Below are 25,237 nucleotides of genomic sequence, written 5' to 3'. Positions count from 1 at the left end.
AGCAGGCTTACATTTCTCTCAAGAAAGTGAGTTTTTCTTTTCTACCACATGGTCAGGCTGCAAGTTTTCCAAACTTTTATGTTCTGATTTTCTTTTTAATATAACTTCCAATTTTAGACCATCTATTTTCTGACACATATGAGCATATACTTTTTGAAACAACCAGGTCACATCTTGAATGCTTTGATGCTTAGACATTTCTTCCACCAGATACCCTAAATCATATCTCTCAAGTTAAAAGTTTCACATATCTCTTGGGCAGGGACACAATACTACCAGTCTCTTTGCTAGAGCAAAGCAAAAGTGTCCTTTACACCAGTTCTCATCTCCATCTGAGATCACCTCAGCTTGTACTTCATTGTCCATATCACAATTAGCATTTTTAACAAAACCATTCAACAAGTCTCTAGGAAGTTCCAAACTTTCCCACATCTTCCCGTCTTCTGAGCACTCAAAACTGTTCTAACCAATGCCCATTACCCAGATCTAAAGTTGCTTCCACATTCTCAGTTATCTTTATATCAGTATCCCACTCTGGTACCATTTTTCTGTATTAGTCCATTATCACAGTGCTATAAAGAACTACCCGAGACTGGGTAATCTGTAAAGAAAAAAAGGTTTAAATGACTCACAGTTTTGCAGGCTTAACAGGAAGCATGACTGGGAGGCCTAAGGAAACTTACACTCATGGATAGTATATTTTGAACTCTGTAATGTAATGCTTCCAGATTTCTTCTTATTGCTTAGTAGTGCTTGGGCTATTGAGGCTCTTTTTTGTTTCCATATGAATTTTAGAATTGTTCTTTCTACTTCTGTGAAAAATGGTGATGGTGTTTTTTTTTTTTTTTTTGTTTTTTTTTTTTTTTGAGTCTCCCTCTGCCACCCAGGCTGGAGTGCAGTGCAATCTTGGCTCACTGCAAGCTCTGCCTCCTGGGTTCATGCCATTCTCCTGTCTCAGACTCCTGAGTAGCTGGAACTACAGACACCCGCCACCACAGCCAGCTAATTTGTTTGTACTTTTAGTAGAGATGGGGTTTCACCATGTTAGCCAGGATGGTCTCGATCTCCTGACCTCATGATCCACCCACCTCAGCCTCCCAAAGTGTTGGGATTACAGGCGTGAGTCACCGTGCCCGGCTGGTGGTGGCGTTTTTATGAGAATTGCTTTGAATCTGTAGATTGCTTTGGGCAGTAGGGTCATTTTTACAATACAAATTTTTCCCACCCATGGGCATGGGATAAGTTTCCATTTGTTTGTGTCATCTGATTTATTTCAGCAGTGTCTTGTAGTTTTCTTTGTAAATATACTTTACCTCTTTGTCTAAGTATATTCCTAGATTTTTTTAGCTCCTGTAAACAAGATTGAGTTCTTGATTTAATTCTCAGCTTGGACATTTTTAGTATTTACCATTTTTACTGGTTTGTGTACATTGATTTTGCATCCTGAGATTTTACTGAGTTCATTAATCAGATCTAGTAGTCTTCTGAAACAGCCTTTAGAGTTTTCTAGGTATAGAATCTTATCAGTGAATAGCACTAGTAAGACTTCCTGTTTTTATACTTGGATGTCCTTTCTTTCTTTCTCCTGCCTGATTACTCTAAGACTTCTAGTACTGTGTTAAATAGAAGTGGTGAAAATGGGCATCCTTCTCTTCTTAAAGTTTTCAGGGTGAAATTTTTCAGCTTTTTTCCTTTTAGTATGATGTTTGCTGTGGGTAGGTCATATATGGCTTTTATTATTTTGAGGTAAGTCTCTTCTATGCCTAGTTTATTGAGGATTTTTATCATACACATGCTGGATTTTATCAAATGCTTTGCATCTTTTAAGATGATTGTATACTTTAGTCTTTAATTATGTGTATGTGATCTATAACATTTATTGACTTGAATATGTTAAACCACCTCTGCATTCCTGGGACAAAACCCACTTGGACATGATGTGTTATCTTTTTGATGTGATGTTGGATTCAGTTAGGTAGTATTTTCTTGAGGATTTGTGTATCAGAGTTTATCAGGGATATTGGTCTATGGTTTTTTTATTATTATTTTCTTTCCTGGTTTTGGTATCAGGGTGATATTGGCTTCAAATAAGTATTTCACGTGGATTCCGTGTTTCTCAATCTTTTGGAATAGTTTCAGTAAGATTTGCAACAATTGTTCTTTGAATTTCTGTTGGAATTTAGCTGTGAATCCGTCTGGTTTTGGGAATTTTGTTGGCTTTTTAAAAATTATTGATTCAATTTTGCTGCTTGTTATTGGTCTGTTCAGGATTTCTATTTATTTTTCTGATTGAATCTAGGAGGATTGTGTGTTTTCAGGAATTTATTCATTCCCTCTAGGTTTTGTATTTCGTGTGCATAAAGGTGTTCATGGTAGTCTCAAATGATCTTTCGTATTTCTGGGGCATGTGTTGTAATGTCTCCAGTTTCATTTCAAATTGAGCTTATATGGATCTTCTCTCCTCATTTTTTGTCAGTCTTACTAACGGTCTCACACTTTTGCTAATCTTTTCAAAGAACTAGCTTTTTGTTTCATTTATATTTGGTATTTTTTTGTTTCAACTTTATTTAGTTGTCTGATCTTTATTATTTCTTTTCTTCTGCTGTCTTTGGGTTTAGTTTGTTCCTGTTCCTATGGTTCCTTGAGGTGGTACATTATGTTGTCAATTTGTGCTTTTTCAGAGTTTTTGATGTAGGCATTTAACTATTAACTTTCCTTTTGCACTGCTTTTGCTGTATCCCAGAGGTTTTGATAACTTGTGTCACTATTATCATTTAAAAAAATGTGTATTTCCATCTTGATTTCCTTGTTAACCCAGAAATCATTCCAAAGTAGATTATTTATTTTCCATGTATTTGTATAATTTTAAGGGTTCCCTTTGATGTTTATTTCTGGTTTTAATCCACTGTGTTCTGAAGAGATATTTAATATGGTTTCAATTTTCTTAAATGTATTGAGACTTGTGTTTTTGGCCTGCCATAGAGTCTATCTTGGAGAATGTTCCATGTATTGATGAGAAGAATGTATGTTCTGCAGTTTTGGGGTAGAATGTGCTGTAAATAGCTGTTAAGTCTGTTTATTCTAGAGTGTATCCAGAATCTACAAGGAACTTAAACAAATGTACAAAGAAAAAACAAAAAACAAAACAAAAAAAAAAACCCATGAAAAAGTGGGCAAAGGATATGAACAGACACTTTTCAAAACACGACATTTATGTAGCCAATAAACGTATGAAAAAAAGCTCATCATCACTGGTCATTAGATAAATTCAAATTGAAACCACAATGAAATACCATCTCATGCCAGTTACAATGGCAATCATTAAAAAGTCAGGAAACAACAGATGCTGGAGAGGATGTGGAGAAATAGGAACACTTTTACACTCTCGGTGGGACTGTAAATTAGTTCAATCATTGTGGACAACAGTGTGGTGATTCCTCAAAGATCCAGAACTGGAAATACCGTTTGACCCACCAATCCCATTACTGGGTATATACCCAAATGATTATAAATCATTCTACTATAAAGACACATGTGCACATATGTTTATTGCAGCACTATTCACAATAGCAAAGACTTGGAACCAACCCAAATGCCCATCAATATTAGACCAGATAAAGAAAATGTGGCACATATACACTGTGGGATACTATGCAGCCATGAAAAAGGATGAGTTCACATCCTTTGCAGGGACATGGCTGAAGTTGGAAACCATCATTCTCAACAAACTAACACAGGAGCAGAAAATCAAATACTGCATGTTCTCACTCATAAGTGGGAGTTGAACAATAAGAATATATGAGCACAGGGAGGGTAACATCACACACTGGGGCCTGTTGCGGGGTGGGGGGCATGGGGAGGGATAGCATTAGAAGACATACCTAATGTAGATGATGGTTTGTTGGGTTCAGCAAACCACCATGGTACATTTGTACCTATGTAACAAACCTGCACGTTCTGCACATGTATCCCAGAACTTGAAGTATTTTTATTTATATATATATATATATATATATATATATGTAAATAAAACAAAGCTATAATAACTAAGACACCATGATATTGGCAGAAAAACAGACACATAGAGCAATAGAACAGAATACAGAACACAGATATAAATTACCCCAGCTGCAAAAAAAATCTCATCTTCTACACAGGTGCCAAGAACACACAACGGGAAAAGGACAGTTGTTTCAACAAATATGTTGGAAAAATTGATTAACTCTATGCCAAAAAATAAAATTAGACTGCCATCTTTTACCATATACAAAAATAAAATAAAAGTAAATTAGAAACTATAATCTGCTACCTGAAACTAGGAAACTACTAGAAGAAAACATTGGGGAAATACTCTAGGAAATTGGTCTGGGCAAATTTTTTTGTGTGTAAGACCTGAAAGGCACAGGGTACCAAAGCAAAAACAGACAAATAAGATTACCTCAAGCTAAAAAGCATTCACACAACAAATGAAACAATCAAAAAAAATGAAGACGATCTATAGAATTGAAGAAAACAGTTGCAAACTATTGATCTGACAAAGGATTAATAATCAGAATATATAAGTGGCTCAAACAGTTCAAGAGCAAAATAAGAATAACAATCCAATTAAAAAATGAGCAAAAGGCCATGCATGGTGGCTCATGCCTGTAATCCCAGCACTTTGGGAGGCCAAGGTGGGTAGATCACCTGAGGTCAGGAGTTCAAGACCAGTCTGGCCCACATGGTGAAAAGCTGTCTCTACTAAAAATATAAAAATTAGCTGGGCATGGTGGTAGGCGCCTTTAATCCCAGCTACTCAGGAGGCTGAGGCATGCGAATCTCTTGAACCTGGGTGACAAGAGCGAAACTTTGTATTAAAAAAAAAAAAAAAAAAAAGCAAAAGGTCTGAATAAACATTTCTCAAAAGTACATAAACCACAAACGTGTATGAAAAATGTTAAAAAAGACAAATCATCAGAAAAATGCAAATCAAAATCACAGTGAGACATCATCTTACTCCAGTTAAAATAGTTTTTATCAAAAACACAGGCAATAGTAACTCACAAGAGTATTGAGAAAGGAAAATTCTTGTACATTGTTGCTGAGAATATAAATTAATAGTGTGACTATGGAGAAAATTATGGAGGTTTCTCAAAGAAGAAAAAACAGATATACTGCTAGGCATAGTGGCTCGCACCTGTAATCCCAACACTTTAAGAGGCCAAAGTGGGTGAATTGCTTGAGCCCAATGTCAAGATTCGCCTGGGCAATATGGTGAAACCTCGTCTCCACACAAAAATTTAAAAATTAGCCCAGCACAGTGGCATGCACCTGTAGTTCCAGCTACTAGAGAGGCTGAGGATCATTGGAGCCCAGCAGGTAGAGGTTGCAGTGAGTCAAGATCACCCCAATGCACTCCAGTCCAGGTAACAGAGAAAGACTCTGTAAAAAAAAAACAAAGCTACCATATGTACCATATGATTAAGCAATTATACTACTGGGTATATAGTCAAAAGAAAGGAAATCAGTACATCAAAGAGATATCTGCATTTCCATGTTATTGCTGCATTATTTAGAATAGTTCAAAATATGGAATCAACATAAATGCTCACCAACGAATAAGTGGATAAAGACAATATGGCATATATGCATAATAAAATTTTATTCAGCTATAAAAAAGAATGAAATCCTATCATTTTAAGGAACACAGATGGAACTGGAGATCACTATATTAAGTGAAATAAGATCACATTTTCTCACTCATATGATGGAGTTAAAATAGTGAATCTCATGAAAATGAAGAGTAGATTAATGGTTATCAAAGGTGGAAATGAACGAAACAAAGAAGATTTCATATCTATAATAAGCACATAAGCATATATTACCACTAAACTGTGCATTTCAAAACAGCAAAATAATAAATTGTGCATGTATTTTTCACTTAAATAAAAAAGGAACAAAAATGTAAAAGGCATGGAATTGTAATAAAACACACATATATCAATGAAACAGAATTGAGAAACCAAATATAAATTCACATATTTATAGCTAAGTGATTTTCAACAAAGGAGTCAAGAACATACATTAGGAAAATGCCACTCTTTTCATTAAATAGTTTTAGACAAACTGGATATCAATATGCAGAAGAATAAATCTAAATTTCCACCTTTTACCATATATAATAAACAACTCAAAATGCATTAAAAACTTAGATGTAAGACACAAATGGTAAAATAATAAAACATAGGGGAAATGCCTTAGAACATTGTCCTAGGTACAGATTTCATGGGTAATACTTCAAAAGCGAAGGCATTAAGAAAAATAGAGAAATGAGATTATGTCAAACTAAAAAGCTCCTGAACAGCAAAGGAAACAATCAACAATGGAAAGAGACAACTCGAAGAATAGGAGAAAATACTTGCAAACTATTCATTCACAAGGCACTAATGTCCAGAATATATAAGGAACTCAAACAACTGAACAGCAAAAAATAAATAAATAAATAAATAAATACAATAAAAATTCTAGTAAAAAATTTTGGCAAATAGACATTTTTCAAAGAATAAATATAAGTGACCAAGTACATTAAAAAAATTTTCAACGCTGACTTTTAGTTTCAAAATGGCAGCATAGCAGAAAGCTGGCCTCACCACCCCCATAGAAAAACCAAAAACAAACATATAGTGCCAACATTCCCTCCAGCAATAGCCCAGACCTCCCACAGGAAGATGTGTCCCAGGGCCACAGTGAAGTCAAGAAACCTCACAGCGTATGTAAGAGATTCAGACTTCCATATCCGTAATGTCCATTCCTCCAGTCTTCCCAGCACCAAACACATAAAAATCTTCCTTATGACTAATGGTTTCTACACTGGAAAAAGTGGGATCAAGAGGGGGCACCACCATCCTCACGATCTCAGCTTCACTGGCAAAAAAACACATCCCTGCCTCAACCCACGGGAAGCTTTGGGAGTGCCTGAAGGGAGAAATATTCCTGAAGACAGTGAGAGAAAAATGGAGAAGAAAGGACAACCATTCCTAGCCCTGAAAACACTGCTTTGTAACTCACCCAAAGGAGACATCAATTGAGAGCAACTGTTCAGTATCATCACATTTTAAAAGTTTTGTCCCATAGTTCCCCTGGGTACAAACCCCTAATTAGCTTTCCCACACTACTGGGATGTTTCTTCTGTTACCTCCCTCATTCTGGATGAAAGACATTCTGTTTACTAGAACTGCAGCAAATCTGGGCTTAAGGCTCCATCTAGTGCCCTAATGAAGGCATCAACCTAGCAGAAAAAAAAAAAAAAGAAAGGAAAAGAAAAGAAGAAAAATCAATAGGCAAATTACAAAAAATCTCTAAGCAAACATATCTAACAACAACAACAACAACAAAACAAGCCAAGCAGAGAAAACTGGAATAATTAATATTTCAACGCAAAGAAATACACATACCTCCACACAAACAACAGCAAACAGGGAATTATGACATTCTCCTATGTACAAAGTGAGAAACTAGTGACTGATCCTGAGATGGTGATTTGTTAACTAAGAATTTAAAATAGCAGTTTAAAGAAATAGTGTTCTCTGAGATAACATAAAAAATCAATCAGGAATTAATCATAGAAATTTTGCAAAGATATTGAAATAAGACAATATCAAGCATAAACTGTGGAACTGAGATATACATTTACTTAACTGAAAAATGTATTAGAGGCTTTCAACAGCAGAATAGATCGAGCATAGACAATAATCCGGGAGCTCAAAGAGGTTATTTTAAAATACAGTCAGGAGAAAAATAAAAATAAATGAAGATAAAGTAAAAAAGTCAAAAATTATCTCAAAAAACCAACTCTAAGAATTCAAAAGCATGGTGCAAAGCTTATCAGAAGAAATAGTAACATAAAATTTTCCAAAATTTAAGAAAGAGATAAATATTTAGGTACAGGAAGGTCAGAGAACACCAAAATAATTAAAGTCAAATAAGACTACTCCAAGGCATATAATAATCACATTATCAAATGTCAAGCACGAAGAGAGGATCCTATAAGCATCAATATAAAATAAGAAAATAACATAAAAGAGTTTCAATTCATCTAACAGACTTCTCATTGAAAACCATTCAGGCCGGAAGGGTGTATGATGACATTTTCAAAGTGCAAAAAACAAACAAACAAAACCACTGTCATCCAACAATATTGTATCCAGGAAAGCTATTCTTTTTTTTTTTTTTTTTTTCTGAGACGGAATCTTGCTCTGGTGTCCAGGTTGGAATGCAGTGGTGCGATTTCGGCTCACTGCAAACTCCGCCTCCTGGGTTCAAGCAATTCCCTGCCTCAGCCTCCCAAGTAGCTGGGATTACAGGCCTCCGCCATCATGCCGAGCTAATTTTTGTATTTTTAGTAGAGACGGGGTTTCACCATCTTGGCCAGGCTGGTCTTGAATTCCTGACTTTGTGATCTACCCACCTTGGCCTCCCAAAGTGCTGGGATTACAGAAGTGAGCCACCTCGCCTGGTCAGCTAGTCTTCAAATATGAAGAAGAAATAAAGTATTTCCCAGAAGAACAAAAACTGAGATAATTCACCACTACCTGTCGTGTATTATAAGAAATTCTAAAAGGAGTTTTTCATCCTAAAAGAAAAAGATGTTAATGTGCAAAACAACACATTTGAAAGTATAAAACCCACTGGCAAATCTAAGTACATAGATAAATCCAGACTACTCTAATACTGTAATTTTGGTGTGCAATCCACTCATAACTTTATTATAAAGCCCAAGTGACAAATTTATCAAAACCAGTAATAACCACAGCAGCCTGTTAAGAGACAGGCAATATAAAAATATTAAAATTGAGACAACTTAAGTCTAAATGTGAAAAATGGAGTTAAAGTGTAGAGGTTTTTTCTTTTTTCTATTTTTTTATTTGTGATCTAAGATAAGTTATCATCCTTTAAAAATAAAAGAATGAAGGAAAGAGAAATAAAGCAACAAAATGGCAGTAGTAAGTCCTTACTTATCATTACTGTCACCAAATGTAAATTGAATCAATTTTTCAATTAAAAGGCACAAAGTGGCTGAATGGATAAATCAGACCCAACTATATGCTGGCTGCATTATAACCACCTCACCTATAAAGGCACACATGGACCAAAAGTGATGGAGTGTTAAAAGATATTCCATGTAACTAGAAACCTAAAAAGAGCAGGAATAGCTACACTTATTTTAGATAAAATAGGCTACAAATCTGAGACTGTAAAAAGAGACAAGGAAGGTCACCACATAATAAAGAAGTCAATTCAGTGAGAGGATATAACAATTATAAATATCTATGCAGCTACTATTGGAACTCCTAAGTATATAAAGCAAACATTAATAGATTTAAAGGGAAAGATAGTCTGCAACACAATAATGGCAGGGGACATCAACAACTCAGTCTCAGGAATGGACAAATTATCCGGACATAAAGTTAACAAAGAAACATCAGTTAAACTACACACTAAACCAAATAGACATAGATATTTGCAGAACATTTCACCTAACTGCTGCATTATACACTTTGTTGTCATCAGCACATGGAACATTCTCTAAAATAGACCATATCTTAGGCCACAAAACAAGTCTCGACAAATTCAAAAGAGTAGAAATTAAATCAAATATATTTTCTGATCATAATGGAAAAAAACTAGAAATCAATAACAAGAGGAACCTCGGAAATACATAAACACATGAAATTAAACAACATGCTCTTTATGAATGAGTCAGTAAAAAAAAAATGAAGAAGGAAATTTTAAAAACATTTTGAAACAAATGAAAAACCAACCAACCAACCAACCAACCAAACAAACAAAAACCTACCACATACCAAAATCTATGGGATAGGGAAAAAGCAGTACTAAGAGGGATGATTATGGCAATAAATGCTTATATACAAAAGTGGAAGGACTTCAAATAAACAACCAAGTGAGGTACCTCAAGGAAGTAGAAAAGTAAGAACAAACACAAAATTAATAGAAAGAAAAAGATAATAAAGATTATATCAGAAATAAATACAATTTGACAAAAATACAGATCAATGATATGAAAAGTTGCTTTCTAAAATGATAAAATCTATGAACCTTTATCTAGACTAAGAAAAAAGAGGGAAGGCCCTACTTAATATATAAAAATCACCAATAAAAAAAAAAGAAGCTATGACATTTGGGACCACAGAAATACAAAGAAACTTTACAGACTATTATAAACAATTATATACCAACAAATTGAAAATCCTAGAAGAAATGGATAAATTCCTTGACTCATACAACCTACCAAGATTGAACCATGAAAACTTCAACAAACCAATAATGAGTAATGGGGATGATGCCATAGGTTGATGCCATAATAAAGATTCTCCCATCAAAAATGTTTAAAAATCCAAGAATTGACAGCTATAATCTTGCATTCTCCAAAACTTTTGAAGAAGAAATAGTCACAATTCTACTCTAGCTCATCAAAAATTTGAAGAGAAAGGAATAGGTCTAAACTTATTCTAAAAGACTACCATTATCTCAATACAATAACCAGAGAAAGACACAATAGATGAACATATGCATACTTCCTCAACAAAATACTAGCAAAACTAATTCAACAAATTAAAAAGATAATTTGCCAAGATCCAGTAGGATTCATCCTAGTGACATAAGGATGATTCAACACATGCAAATTAGTAAATGAGATACATTATGTTAATAGAACTAAGGAAGAAAACCCTATGATTATTTCAATACGTGCTCAAAAATTATTCAATGAAATTCAGCATTGCATTCTGATTAAAACCCTCAATGAACTAAGTCTAAAAAAAAAAAAAATCCTCAAAATAACAAGAACCAGATATGGCAAACCCACAGCTAACATCATACAAAACAGAAAAAAATTGAGAGCAATTTTTCTAAAATCTTGAACAAGTCAAATATGCCCACTTTTCTCACTTTTATTCAACATTATAACTGAAAATTCAGGTTAGAGCAATAAGGCAAGATAAAGAAAGACATTCAAATTGGAAAGAAAGAAGCCAAATTAGCCTTGTTTGCAGATGCCAGGATCTTAACACTTGGAAAAACCTGTAGACTCCACCAAAATAACTATTTATTTATTTATTTATTTATTTATTTATTTATTTATTTTGGAGAAAGGGTCTCTGTCACCGAGGCTGGAGTCCAGCGGCGCAATGTCAGCTCACTGCAACATCTATATCCTGGGTTCAAGTGATTCTCGTGCCTCAGCTTCCCAAGTAGCTGGGACTACAGGCATGTGCCACCATGACCAGTTAATTTTTATATTTTTAGTAGAGACGGAGTTTCACCATTATGGCCAGATTTTTCTCAAACTTCTGGCCTCAAGTGATCACCCATCTCAGCCTCCCAAAGTGTTAGCATTATAAGCGTGAGCCACCGTGCACGGCCCACCAAAATAACTGTTAAAACAGATAAATACAATCAATAAAATTGCAGAATACAAAATTATACAAAATCGCTAGCATTTATATGAGCCAAGAGCAAAAAATCTGAAAAAGATATCAAGAAAGCAATCCCATTTCCAATAGCTACAAGAAATATAAAATACCTAGGCATCCATTTAACCAAAGAAGTAAAATACGTGTACCAGAAAAACTATACAACACTGATGAAAGAAATTTAAAATGATATAAAAACATAAAAAGACACTTCATGTTTTTAAATTGAAGAATTCATATTGTTAAAATTATAATTTTATTCAAAGCAATTTGCAGATCCAATGCAGTATCTATCAAAATGCCAATGGCATTCTTCATAGAAATAGAAAAAATATTAAAATTTATGTGATACCACAAAATATTTGGACCCACAAAAATAATCCGAATTATTTTCTCTTTCTTATAGATGAGAAAATTGAGAATGTACCTCAGAGAGATTAAATAGTTTGCCAAGGTTATAAAACAAGAAAGGGGCTGAGCTGAGGCTCAAAGGCAGTTTATGCTCTCAGGTACCACACCATCCTGTTTCCTATGTATATCATATGGATACATAGTCTACATGACATTCTTCACAGAAATAGACAAAAAAATTATGAAATTTATATGGAACCAAAAAAGACCCTGAATAGCCAAAGCAATCATGAGCAAATAGAACAAAGCTGGAGACATCATGCTTCCTGACTTCAAAATATACTTCAAAGCTATAATAACCAAATCAGCATAGTACTAACATAAAAACAGACACACAGACCAATAAAACTGAATAAAGGACACACATATAAATCCACATACTTAACAGCCAACTCATTTTTGATAAATGTGCCACAAACATACAATAGTGAAAGAACAGGCTCTTCAATAAATGGTTCTGGGAAAACTGGATATTCATATGCAAAATAATGAAACTAGGTCTCTATCTCTCATCATACACAAAAATCAAATTACTATGGATTAATGACTTGCATGTAAGACCTGAAACTATGAAACTACTAGAAGGAAACAACAGGAAAACAATATAGGACATTGCTCTGGGCAAAATTTTTTTGTATAAGATCTCAAAACCTCAGGCAAGCAAAGCTAAAATAGACAAAGGGGATCACATAAAGCTAAAAAAGAAACTGCACAATAAAAGAAATAATCAATAAAGTCCAAAGAGGACCCACAGAAGAAGAGAAAATATTTGCAAACTATTCATCTGACAAGGGATTAATAATCAGAGCATATAGGGAGCTCAAACAACTCAATAACAAAAATTAAAACCCAAATAATCGGATTAAAAATGAACAAAGGGGCTGGGTGCGGTGGCTCACTCCTGTAAACTCAGCACTTTGAGGGGCCAAGATAGGTGGATCATGAGGTCAGGAGATTGAGACCATCCAGGCTAACACGGTGAAACCCCATCTATACTAAAAATACAAAACATTAGCTGGGTGTGGTGGCATGCACCAGTAGTCCCAGCTATTCAGGAGGCTGAGGCAGGAGAATCAGTTGAACCCTGGAGGAGGAGGTTGCAGTGAGCCAAGATCGCATCACTGCACTCCAGCCTGGGCAATAGAGTGAGACTCCATCTCAAAAAAAAAAAAAAAAAAAAAAAAAAGGAATCTGAATATACATTTCTCAAAAGAAGACACACAAATAGCCAATGAGTACAGGAAACAATGCTCAACAACAGTAATCATCATATAAATATTAATCAAAATCACAGTGAGTTGGCATCTCATCCCAGTTAAAATGCCTGTTATCAAAACCACAGGCAATAAAAGATGCTGGCAAGAGTGTGAAGAAAAAGGAACACTTACACCCTGTTGGTGTAAATATAAAATAGCATATCCACTATGGAAAACTGTATGGAGCTTCCCCCGAAAATAACTCAAAATAGAACTACCAGATGATCCAGCAATTAAACCATTGGGTGTATATACAAGAGAAAAAAAATCAATATAGAAAATAGATACACACATTTCCATGTTTATTGCAGCACAATAGCCAAAATATGGAATCAACCTAAATGTCCATCAATGAAGAACAAAAATGGGATAGATATACACAGTGAAATATTATTCAGTCATAAAAGGAATTAATTTTTGTCATTTGAAGGAACATAGATGGAACTAGAGGTCATTATAAGTGACATAAGTCAGGCACAGAAAGACAAATATTGCATGTTCTCTGTCATGTGGGAGCTAAAAAAGTGAATCTTACAGAATAGATTGTGGTTATCAGAGACTGAGCAGGGAAGGGAATGGGACAACAAAAAGGTTGATTAATGATCACAATTATATAGTTTGATAGAAGAAATAATACGTAGTGTTTGATAAATCAGTAAGGTGATTATAGTTTACAATAATCTATTGTATATTTCAAAAATAGCCAGAAAATAATAATTTAAATTTCTATCATAAATAAAAAACAAATATTTGAGTATTCTAATTACATTACTCTCTATAAATTATATAAATATTAAATTATTATATATGTTGAAAATATTCACATCTACTATGTAACAATAATAAATGAAATTGATTTAAAAGTGCTCAACATCACTAATCATCATGAAAATACAATTCAAAACCATTATGAGGTATTTCACTAGAGTTAGATTGTCTATGTTCAATAAGATAAAAGATAACATGCTGGCGATTATGTGGAGAAAATGGATCTTTTATACATTGTTGTTATAATCAGAAATGAATACAGTCATTATGGAAAACAGTATGAAGGTATCTCAAAACTGTAAAAATAGAACTACCATATAATCCAGCAATCCCACTGGTGGATGTTTATCTAGAGAAAAGGTAATTGGTATATCAAAAAGATATGTGCACTCTCATGTTTATTGCAGCATTATTCACAATAGTCAAGATATAAAATTATCTTCAATGTCAATCAACAGATAAATAGATAAAATAAATGTAGTACACATACACAATCCATTTTTGTTCAGTGTTAAAAAAGAATAAAATGCTGTCATTCACAGAAACATAGATAAGCCTCGAGCATACTATGTTTAAGTGATAAGTCAGGTACATAAAGATAAATACTGTATATCGTTCCTCATATGTGGGAGCTAATAAACAAGTTGAGAGAAAGTACAATTTTACTCTCATAGAAATAGAGTATAAAATTGTGGTTGTTAGAGGCTAGGAAGGGGAAGTGGAGGGGAGGATAAGGAATATTTAGTTAACAGATACAAAATTACAGCTACATAGAATGAATAAGTTTTAATGTTAGGTGCCACTGCAGAGTGACAACAGTTAATTATAATTAATTATAGTTTTTCAAAGAGCTAAAAGATTATTTCGAATGTTTACAGCACAAATAAATGATAAATGTTTCGGGTGATAGATATACTAATTATCCTGATTCGATTATTCCACATTGTATATATCTATTAAATTATCACTCTATATCCCATAAATACAACCAATTATTATGTGCCAATTATAGAAAAAGACAAAAAGAGAACAATTCTTAAATTAGTAATCTGATTATATACCTTAAGTAATTAGAAAAAAAAAAAGAACAAACCAAACCCAACATTAACAGAAGAAAGAAAATAATAAAGATTAGAACGTAGATAAATAAAATGGAGAACAGAAAAACAATCGAGAAAATCAATGAAACTAAGAGTTCTTCAAAAGCATCAGCAAAGTTGATAAACCTTTAGGAGAGTGACTTACAAAAAGAGAATAGACTCAAACGTCTCATATGAGATATGAAACTAAGGACTGAAAATAGATAGTGGTGACAGTTGCTCAGCATTGTGAGTGTTAATAATGCCTCTCCATTTCACAGTTAAAAAATGATTAAAATGGCAATTTTTATATGTATTTTATCACAATGAAAATAAAGCTATTAAATACTTATCTATTCTATAATATGAAAGAAGCTTTTAACCATTATGCTAAATAAAAGGAGTCAGAAAGAAAGTTTCATGTATTGTATGCTTTTATTTTTATGAAAAGTCCAGAATAGACAAATCTATAAAGACAGCAGATAGGGGAAATTTGTATATTGGGATTGATTTCTAGCACGTGCAGAGTTCCTTTATGGAATGATGGTAAGGTTTTGGGATCTGATAATGGGGGTGTTTCCACAACATTTTGAGTATACGAAAACCCACTAAATTTTAATTTTAAAATGGTACTTTCTGCTGCATCAATTTAATCTCATTTTAAAATTTTATTTTAAAAAGCTATGCCTTTATGTCTAGGTTAATATCAATCACTTCTAATTTTTATCTTATTGCTTTATTCATTATTCATATTCAATATGGAATAAAGATAAGAAAATAGCTTTCAAAACAATTATTATTGGGAATGAAATAACACTATAGGGAAAAGTCAGTGAATTTTTTTTTTTAATTCTACCTTAGGAAAATGAAAAGCATCATTAGTACATAAATTCCATAATACAGAAACAAATTATTTACTATTATTAAGTGCAGAAATATTAAAATAAAAAGTGGTAACATATAGGAATGGATCTTAGAGACAGAGCACTAAAGACTTTTACCCCAGCAAATGGCAGCTCAATCTTTAAAGTATTTCAGAAAACATTATAGATAGGAAAATATTAGGAGGAAAATCACCTGGAAATGTTCTACCTTTTACTTATTTATTTATGAGATAGAGTTTCACTCTTGTTGCCCAGGTTGGAGTGCAGTGGCGCAATCTAGGCTCACTGCAACCTCCACCTCCTGGGTTCAAGCGCTTCTCCTGCCTCAGCCTCCTGAGTAGCTGGGATTACAGGCACCCACAACAATGTGTAGCTAATTTTTGTATTTTTAGTAGAGACAGGGTATCACCATGTTGGCCAGGCTGGTCTCAAACTCCTGATCTCAGGTGATCTGCCCATGTTGGCCCCCCAAAGTGCTGGGATTACAGACATGTGCCACCACACCCAGCCATGTTCTACTTATATAACGAATCTATTATAGCAGTAATTTTTAAATGCCATAACATTTTCAGTTGCTTTTAAAAAAATTAATCTTCAAAGAGTTATTTTTGAACACCATTTAAACTTAAACATTGCTAGAAGTGTTAGAAGGAAAAAGAAGAAATACTACTCTAGAAAAAATATTTTAAATGCAGTAAAAATAATTTTTACTTATTCTAAATAGATCTCTAATTACGTTGAGGTAATCTTTAAGAAAAAATAGGGCCCGACGCGGTAGCTCATGCTTGTAATCCCAGCAGTTTGGGAGGCCGAGGCGGGTGGATCACCTGAGGTCAGGAGTTCGGGACCAGCCTAATCAATATGGTGAAACTCCGTTTCTACGAAAAATACAAAAATTAGCAGGGCTTGGTGGTGTGCATCTGTAGTCCCAACTACATGGGAGGCTGAGACAGGAGAATTGCTTGAAGCCGGAACCACTACACTCCAGCCTGAGTGACAGAGTAAGACTCTGTCTCGAATAAAAAAAGAAGAAATAACTTCCCTAGTGAGCCATATGTCAGCCACACACAACAGGTATGGTTTAAATTATCTCATAAATGGTAGAAATAAATTACATATGAAAAAATTAGTAAATATATGTCTAATAAATTAGAATTTATCTTGCTTTTATGTTGCTTCTCTACTCTTGTAAAAATAAAACACGGTTTGTGAAAAGAGGGTATAACTCACTAATTATCATTGTGAGAAAACAAGAAAAGCCTAGATTTCACTCCAAAATTATTATTCTCCTTGTTCTCTATGAAATACGCTATATCATTTCCAAGAGAATGTAGAAAGCAAAGTTTTATTTAAAGTTATCCTGTTAAAGCCTACCCATCTTTTATTTTTTGGTTTATTTAACTTTATACATACCTCTATGTGTTCAAAAGTAGAATTATGTTATTGCAAAATGCATAACATAGAACAAAAAACAGAAATAATAATATGTAGCAGTTAAATAGTAAACTCAGATAAAATCAAGGGAAAGGATGGAAAGCAAACCTATTAATCAGACATTTTAAAAGATTTTATTATTAATGTTCATAAATGCATTAGAGATGAACCTCATATTTTGTTATAAAGTTTATAATAGTAAATATAAAATTAAGAAAACAATTTGATATGTTATACACAACATCCATTAGATGAAAATAAAACAATCGCTTAGGAAAAGTAAAACCACGCTTTATGAAAATAACATAATTTCCTGAGAATCTTAGTAAAGAGGATACTGAGACAAAATATGACTCCAACATTTTACAGTAGACATAAAATTAATACTAATAATATTTAATAGCTATATAGTGCAGACTAAACTCTGGAAACTATTCTAACTACATTATATTTATTTAATTTAATTCTCTCAAAAATACTATGAGGTAGCTACTACTATTATTCCTATTTACAGTTATTCTTATTTACAGGAGACTCAGGGACAAAGGGGTTAATAAATCAGCCAAAGTCATACACAAACTACAAGGAAGAAACAATATTTTAATCTGTCAGCCTGGCGCCCAAACCTAGAGTTCTTGAACAACACAGACTGCAAGGTCAAAAATGATAATAGGAGATAGGTCAAGAAATATGGCAGAATAGAAGGCTCCACCAATTATCACCCTGGCAAGGGCAACAATTTAACAACTGTCTGCACAAAAAAAGGACTTTCGGAAGAACCAAATATTGGGTGAGCACTCAGAGTACCTGGTTTAAAGTTTATATCACTGAAGAAAGCACTGAAGAAGTAGAGAAAATAGTCTTGATTTGTCAACGCCATCCCTTCCCAAATTTTTGACAATGACCATGCAGCATGGAAAGAGAATCTGTGCACGTGGGAAATGAGAGTGCAGCAATGGAGAGACAGTGCATCGAACTTAGTGCTGCCCTGTTATAGAAGAAAACAAAACCGGACTGAACTCAGCTGTCACCCACCCATGGAGGGAGTATTTAAACCAGCCCCAGCCAGAGGGGAGTCACCCATCCCAGCAGTCAAAACGGGAGTTCCTGCAAGCCTTGCCACCTCGAGCTAGAGTGTTCCTGGGCCCTAAATAAATTTGAAAGGCAGTTCAGGCTACTACTCCTAGAAGAGTCCTAGTGCTGAAATGGGCCCAGAGTCAGTAAACTGGGGTGGGAAGTGGGGCACGTGACCTACTGAGACACAAGCCAGTGTGGCTAGAGGAGTGCAGGTTTCATCACCCCAATAACAGCAGGCTGAATAGCTCATGGCTTCAAAAAGACCCCTTTGTTCCTCTTGAGGAGAGGAGAGGAAAGTGTTAACAATGACATTTGTCTAGGATCTTGGATACCAGCTCAGCCACAGTAGGATAAGGCATCGATCAGAGTTACAAGGATGCTATTTCAGGTCCTAGCGCTCAGATGACATTTTTAGACACACACTGGGCTAGATGGGAACACTTTGCCTTGAAGGGAAGGAGTCAGTCTTGTCAGGATTTATGACCTTCTATCTGAAGAGCCCTTAGTCCCTGAATAACCAGTGGCAGTACTCAGGTAGTACATAGTAGGCCTCAGGTGACACTCTGAAACTTTCTGCCTTCAGGTGGGAATTAGCATATTCCCAGCTATCATGACTATGAAGAGAGATTCTTTCTGTTTGAGAAAAGAAGAGGGAAAAGTAAAGGGGACTTTGTCTTGCACTTTAGGTACCAGCCCTGCCACAGTGGGTGGGTTCTTGGGGTCCCCAATTTCAGGCTTTGGCACTTGAATGGAATTTCTGGACATGCCCTGGGTGAGAGAGGATTTCACCATACAGAAGGGTAAGTTCCAAGGCTTGTATCATTCACCATGAGCTTACAGAAGAGCCCTTGGGCTTTAAGCAAACATTGTTGGTAGCCTGGTAGTACTCCCTGTGTGCCTGTGGTGGAGGTGGCCATTGGGTGAGGTTCTTCTGCCTTTGAAAAGGTGAGAAAAGAATGGGAAAAAACTGTCTTGTGATTTCAGTGCCAGCTCAGCTGCAGTACTACAGAACACTATGTCAAATTCTAAGGGTTTTGTTTGTTTGATTTTAGTCCCTGGTCCAAGACAGTACCTCTGGACCCTTCAGGCCAGGGAAACCTTGCTGCTCTGAAGGGAATGACACAGTCCTGACTGGCTTCACCACCTGTGGACTGCAGAACACCAATGCCTTGAGCAAATGTAGGCAGTAGCCAGGAGTGGTTACAGCAGGCCATGGGTGAGACCCAGAACTGTGCTGTCTTCATATCTGATGTAGTGCCGCCCTAGTGGCAGTAGCCATAGGGGTGCTTGTGACACTCCACTGCCAGCTCCAGGCAGCTAAGAATACACAGAGAGAGACTCCATTTGTTTGAGAGAAAGTAAGAGAAAAAGAACAAGAATCTCTGTCTGATAATCCAAAGAATTATTCCAGATCTTGTCTAAGACCATCAACACAGCACCTTTACAAGCCTGTCAGAACCATAGCATTTTCCAGTTTAGAGAGGTACATAACTAACCAGATGAAGCTGAAACACACAAAACGAAAACTTCACAATACAATCACAAGTATCAGTAGCAGAAAAGAACAAGCAGGGGAAAGAATCTCAGAGCTCGAAAACTATTTGAAATGAGACAGGCATACAAAAATAGAGAAAAAAAAAAAAGAAAAGGAATGAACAAAACCTCTGAGAAATATGGAATTATATAAAGAGATTGAACCTATGACTGACTGGGGTACCTGAAAGAGATGGGGAGAATGGAACCAAGTTAGAAAACATACTTCAGGCTATCATCCAGGAAAACTTCCTCAACCTAGGAAGGTGGGCCAACATTCAAATTTAGAAACTGCAGAGAACACCAGTAAGATACTGAACAGAAAGATTAACCTCAAAACACATAATAATCAGATTATCCAAGGTAAAAATGAAAGAAAAAATGTTAAGGGCAGCCAGAGAGAAAGGTCAGGTCACCTACAAAGGGAAGTCCATCAGACTAACAGTGGACCTCTCAGTGGAAACCCTACAGGCCAGAAGAAACTGGGGGCCAATTTTGACATTATGAAATAAATGAATTTCCAACCCTTAATTTCATATCTGGCCAAACTAAACTTCATAAGCGAATGAGAAATAAGACCCTTTTCAGACAAACAAATGATGAGGAAATTCATCACAACCAGGCCTACTTTGCAAGAGCTTTTGAAGGAAGTGCTAAGTATGCAAAGAAAAAACTATTACCAGCCACTAGAAAAACACACTGACAAGTTACACTATGAGGCAATCACATAAACAAGTCTGCAACATAACCAGCTAACATTATGATGACAGGATCAAATTCATACCGCAACAATACTAACCTTAAATGCAAATGAACTAAATGCCCTGGTTAAAAAACAGAGTGGCAAGTTGGATTAAAAACCAAGACCTATTTTTATGCTGTCTTTAAGGGACCTATCTCACAAGCAAAGACACGCATAGACTCAAAACAAAGGGATGAACAAAAATCTCTCAAGCAAATGGAAAACAGTAAAAAAAAAAAAAAAAAAAAAAAAAAAGCAGGGGTTTCAATCCTAGGTTCTCATAAAACAGACTTCAAACCAACAAAGATAAAAAAAGACAAATAAGGGCATTACATAATGGTAAAATGTTCAACAAGAAGAGCAAACTATACTAAATATATATGCACCCAACACAGGAGCACCCAGATTTATAAAGCAAGTTTTTAGAGATCTTCAAAGAGACTTATACCCTCACAAAACAAGAGTGGGAGACTTTAACACCCCATTGACAACATTAGACAGATCATCAAGACAGAAAATTAACAAAGATATTTAGAACCTGAACTCAGCACAGGATCAAATGAACTTGATAGGAATCTACATAACTCTCCACCTCAAAACAACAGAATGTACATTCTTCTCATCACCACATGGCACTTACTCTAAAATTGATCAAATAATCAGAAGTAAAACACTCCTTAACAAATGCAAAAGAACTGAAATCATAACAAAGAGTCTCTTGGACCACAGCACGATCAAATTCAAGACTAAGAAATCAAGATTAAGAAATTCACTCAAAACCAAACAATTACACGGAAATTGAATAACCTTCTCCTGAATGGCTTTTGGGTAAATAATGAAATTAAAGCAGAAATCAAGAAGTTTTTTGAAACAAATGAGAACAAAGAGACATTGTACCAGAATCTCTGAGATGCAGCTAAAGCAGTGTTAACAGGGAAATTTATAGCACGAAAATGTCCACACCAAAAAGCTAGAAAGGTCACAAGTTAATAAACTAACATCACAATTAAAAGAACTAGATAACTAAGAGCAAATGAACCTTAAGGCTAGCGGAAGACAAAAAAAAATGACCAAAATTAGAGCTGAACTAAAAGAGATAGAAAACATGAAAAACCTTTAAAAAAAAAAAAAAAAAATCAATGAATCCAGGATCTGGTCTTTTGGAGAAATTAAAAAACATAGACTGCTAGCTAGACTCATAGAGAAGGAAAGAGAGAAGAATCAAATAAATGTGATCAAAAATGATAAAAAATGATAAGGGGAACACCACCATTGACACTACAGAATTACAAAAAACCATCTAAGAATATTCGGTACGCCTCTATGCACATAAACTGAAAAATACACAAGAAATGAATAAATTCCAGGACACATGTACCCTCCTAAGATTGAACCAAGAAGAAATTGAATTCCTGGATAAACCAATAATGAGTTCTGAAACTGAGACAGTAATAAGTAGCCTACCAAGAAGAAAAAACCCAGGACCAGATGGATTCACAGCTGGATTCTACCAGAGGTACAAAAAAGATCGGGTACCATTTCTACTGAAACTATTCCAAAAAATTGAAAAGGAGAGACTCCTTCCTAACCTGTTCTATGAGGCCAGGATTATCCTGATATCAAAACCTGACAAAGATACAACAATAAAAGAAAACTTCAGACAAATAACCTTGATGAACATCGATGCAAAAATCTTCAACAAAATAATGGCAAACCAAATCCAGCAGCACATCCAAAAGCTTATCCACAATAACTAAGTTGGTTTCATCCTCAGGAGGCAAGATGGGTTCAACATACACAAATAAATAAACATGATTCATCAAATAAACAGAACCAAAACCAAAAACCACATGATTGTCTCAATAGATACAAGGAAGACCTTAAATAAAATTCAACATGCCGTCATGTTAGAAACTCTCAATAAACTAGGTATTGAAGGCACATACCTCAAAATAATAAGATCCATTTATGACAAACCCACAACCAATATTATACTGCATGGACAAAAGCTGAAAGCATTCCACCGAAAACCATCAAAAGCAAGGATGCCCTCTCTCACCACTCCTATTCAACATAGTATTGGAAGTTCTGACCAGTGCAATCAGGCAAGAGAAATGAATAAATGGTGTTCAAATAGGAAAAGCAGAAGTGAAATTATCTTTGTTTGCAGATGACATAATCCTATATCTAGAAAACCCCGTTGTCTCAGCCCCAAAGCTTCTAAAGATAATAAGCAAAATCAGCAAAGTCTCAGGATGCAAAATCAATGTGCAAGTTTTCTAGCATTCCTATACATCAACAACAGGCAAGTTCAGAGCAAAATCATTAATGAACTCCCCATTCACAACTGCTACAAAAAGAATAAAATACCTAGAAATACAGCTTAAAAGGGAAGTGGGGGATCTCTTCAAGGAGAACTACAAACCACTGCTCAAAGAAATCAGAGAAGACACAAATAAGTGGAAAAACATTTCATGCTAATGGATAGAAAAAATCAATATAGTGAAAATGGCCATACTGTCCAAAGTAATTTATAGATTCAATGCTATTCCCATTAAGCTACCATTGACATTCTTCACAGAATTATTAAAAAAAAAAAAAAAAAAAAAACTATTTTAAAATTCCCATGGAACAAAAGAGAACGCCAATAGCCAAGGTAATTCTAAACAAAAAGAACAAAACTGGAGGTATCACACTACCTGGCTTCAAACTATACTACAAGTCTACAATAACCAAAGCAGCATGGTACTGGTACAAGAACAGATGCACAGACTAATAGAACAGAATAGAGAACTCAGGAATGAGACCACACCCCTACAACTATCTATTTTTTGACAAATCTGAAAAAAACAAGCAATGGGGACAGGATTCTCTATTTAATAAACAATGTTAAGAGAATTCGCTAGCCATATGCAGAAAAATTAAAACTGGGCCCCTTCCTTACACCATATACAAAAATTAACTCAAGATAGATTAAAGACAAATGTAAAACCTAAAACTATAAAAACTCTAGAAGAAAATCTAGGCAATAACATTTAGGGCATAGGCATGGCAAGGATTTTATGACAAAAATGCCAAAAGCAATTGCAACAAAAGCCAAAATTGACAAGTAGGATCTAATTAAACAAAAGACCTTCTGCACAGCAAAAGAAACTATCATCTGAGTGAACAGACAACTGACAGAATGGAAGAAATATTTCACAATTGATCCATCTGACAAAAGTCTATTATCGAGAGTCTATAAGAAGCTTAAGCAAATTTACAAGCAAAAAACAACCCCATTAAAATGTGAACAAACGCCATGAACAGACACTTTTCAAAAGAAGACATACATGAGGCCAAGAAGAATATGGAAGAAAGGTCAACATCACTGATCATTAAAGAAATGCAAATCAAAACCACAATGGGATATTATCTCATGCCAGTCAGAATGGCTATTATTAAGAAGTCAAAAAACAACAGATGTTGGTGAAGTTGTGGGAAAAAAAAGAAATTATTTTATACTGTTGGTGGAAGTATAAATTTGTTCAAGCACTGTGGAAGACTGTGGCAATTCCTCAAAGACCTAGAGGCAAAAATATGATTTGACCAGCAATCCTATTACTTGGTATATACCCAAAGGAATATAAATCATTCTGTTATAAAGATACATGCACACATATGTTCATTGCAGCACCACTCACAATAGCGAACACATGGAATCAACCTAAATGCTCATCAATGATAGACTGGACAAAGAAAATGTGGTACATATCCATGATGGAACACTATGTAGCCATAAAGAGAAATGTGGTTATGTTCTTTGCAGCGACATGGATGGAGTTGAAAGACATTATTCTCTGTAAACTAATACAGGAACAGAAAACCAAACACCGCATGTTCTTGCTTATAAGTGGGAGCTGAATGAAAAGAACATGTGGACACATAGTGGGGAACAACACACACTGGGGTCTGTCAGGGTTGGGTAGAGGGAGGGAGAGCATAAGGAAGAATAGCTTATAGATACTAGGTTTAATACTTATGTGATGGAATGATTGGTCCAGCAAACGACCATGGCATACATTTACCTATGTAACAAAACTGCACATTATGCACATGTACCTCTGAACTTAAAATAAAAGTTGGAGGAAAAAAGGGCCATGCAGGAACACATTACCTCACCAAATGAACCAAATAAAGCAAAAGGACCAATCCTGGAGAAACAAAGATATATGACTTTTCAAACAGGTAATTCAAAATAGTTCGGTTGAGGAAAGACAAGGAAATTCAAAATAACAGAGAGAAGGTATTTAAAATTCTATCAGGTGTATTTAACAAAAGATTGAAAGAAATGAAAAAAGCAGAAATTCTTGAACTGAAAAATGCAATTGACATACTAAAGAATGCACCAGTGTCTTTTAATGTGCAGAATTGATCATGCAGGAAAAAAAAAAAGTGAGCCTGAAGAAAGCTATTAGAAAATTCATAGTTGGAGGACACAAAAGAAAAAATAATAAAAATATGAAGCATGCCAACAGAATCTAGGAAAATAGCACTAAAGTTGCAAATCTAAGAGTTTTTGGTCTGAAAGAGGAGGTAGAAG

This window comes from Papio anubis, chromosome X (assembly GCF_008728515.1).
Source record: "Papio anubis isolate 15944 chromosome X, Panubis1.0, whole genome shotgun sequence".
Classification (NCBI taxonomy): Eukaryota; Metazoa; Chordata; class Mammalia; order Primates; family Cercopithecidae; genus Papio; species Papio anubis.
The sequence above is the reverse complement of the archived record's forward strand: the minus strand, read 5'-3'. Positions refer to the sequence as shown.